This window comes from Melanaphis sacchari, unplaced genomic scaffold (assembly GCF_002803265.2).
Source record: "Melanaphis sacchari strain LSU unplaced genomic scaffold, SCAv2.0 Contig80_pilon_pilon, whole genome shotgun sequence".
In the NCBI taxonomy this organism is placed as follows: Eukaryota; Metazoa; Arthropoda; class Insecta; order Hemiptera; family Aphididae; genus Melanaphis; species Melanaphis sacchari.
In genome coordinates, this window is record NW_020271570.1 from 1,534,617 (window position 1) to 1,537,103 (window position 2,487).

Here is a 2,487-nt window from a genome sequence, read left to right on the forward strand (position 1 = left end):
CAAAAAAAACTCGGTACGTATAGTGTCAGTTAAGAAATGTCGAGGTTATTTCGTTAGTATTGCTATCATTAGAATAAAATAATATTACCATCAAAACCTCATTTGACAGTTTATGTATTATGTACTATTTATATAATATGCATTATACACAGACGTATAGGTGAAATTCAATTGTTCAGTATTCGAAGACAACCTTGCTAGTTTCGATACTTTTGCTTGATCTAGATTTAAAAATTATCAAACGTTAAATACCAACAAAATGAAATAGCTATTAAAAGTGTACATTCAATCCATAAAGTCTTATAACAGATTTTACTGTTTCTATTTGATAATTTATATATAAATATATTTAAATATGGGTTATAACTTAAATGTATAACATAGAATAATAGTAATACGTACTTTTTTTTAGATATATCAGTTATTTTTGGTTCAAATGAATTAACTATTCCTTATTTTTTTTTTTTTTATGTTTATTCATTACGCACCTTATTTTAGTGAATCGAATAAAATGTAGGTACAATCGATGATTAATTTGTTATTCACAACATTTCGAGCTCTACGAAAGCGCTTTCAAACTATAATTCATAGTTTTAAATTAAACCATCTGGTAATTAGAATGTTTTTAAAAAATAGTTGTTATGTGCAAGGGTGTAGGATGTAACATTTAAATTATGAGGTAGTTTAAAATCTTTAATTGTAAATAATTTGGAAACGTATAAATAGTTTAAATCTAAACATCGTTGTTTTATGACTCCGATAAAATAATATTAAATGCAAATTATCTTACCACCTTATTTTTTTGTAGTATATTACACGACTATATCCATAAGGGCGATATACGATTGCGAACGTTTTAACTTACCTTTAATCATGCGGTATTGCCAGATTAGGCAATAGTCAATTACACATTTTTAAATAATAATTTTCAAAATAATTAAATAGTAGGTATAAGGATTTTCTGCTATTATGCTATCAAAACAATTTACATAACCCTATGGCCAAAAAATATAAATCTAAAACTGAATCAACATTAAAAAATTATGATGATAATTATTTATAAAATCCACAAGGATCTAATTTTATATTTACAAAAAACTAAAACTCCTAACTAAGCAAACAATTAAAAAAAAAAAAATTTAGAAAAACATTTTAAAAACTATTATTTTTTATTATTTTTATCTTTTTCAGTTCATAAATTATGTATCTATACTCCGAAATTATTTTAATTATTCAACATTTTAAACACTTCCTGATGTACTTCGTTCAGTTACGTATTGCTAATGATAATATTTTATGCGATAAACCATTATTAGTAGATAATTTACTGAAAATTCGAAAATTCAAGGTATTGAACGATTATTTGAAGGTTATTTAAAAGTGAACTGAAATAATAGGTGCATAATAAATAATAATAGGTTTGGAAGATATGGACAGCGGCTACTAGTTGATTTAAAGTTATATAATTTATAATCCATCAACATTGATAATTTTTAAGTAATCATATAATAAATCTAGATCTGACGTATACATATTTTTATTTTGTGAAAACAATTTTTAAGGGCTATTATACATTATCCTTAATATAAACGATTAAAAATAACCGAACAAATACTCGTTCAAATTAATAGTATGTAACTGTAGAATCACCGTGTATAAAACATTATAATATTCACCTACGGCAGAGTGCGTATATATATCGTATGTTTGACAGCGCATTAGGTTATTATTATTCGTTGAGTATAAATAGCATATATAATATGTATATTCATACCTTTTCTGCCTAATTCACGACGCGAACGTCATATCGGTGTTATAAAATATAGGTAATATATATTTATGATGCGTACGTCGTGACGTCGTAATTACCTGCTAAAGTACTTGGCGAGTTTGGGAGTCCACCTGGGACACAAAATGGCAAATGAATCTTTGATCCAGCTGTATAGTTGGCGCACAGGAAGTCAGACCTCGTCCGAACGACAGTGATGGTAGAGCTCATCTACACAATCAATATCATATACAAATCACAATACATATTTATTATAGGACTCGGGATGAATTAATTGTGTATAGATACTTGAAATATTATATAATCCGTTGCGTATGCTACTGCGTCCAGCATAATGACAACGATTGCATTAAGTTTGACGTCATGAGCCACACTGGTCCAGTCAAAATAAACATTTATTCTTTTCCGGAACTAAATTTTTATGACGTACTTTGTCTATACATTTAGCTGGCGATTATAACGGAGAAACTCAAAGGACCCACCTCCCCATACAACGAACTAAACCATGATGTTTCATTGATTCTTAAATAATATAATAATGAATACCAGATTGTGAACTAATTGTGTACATTATCATTATATTGCTAATTTTCCAATAATATGCACTTGGCGTCAATATTCAATAAATAAAATCTTGTATTTTCGTTTGTCATAATATGATAGATTTACATTTAAGCAATAGTAGTTATAGAAATAAA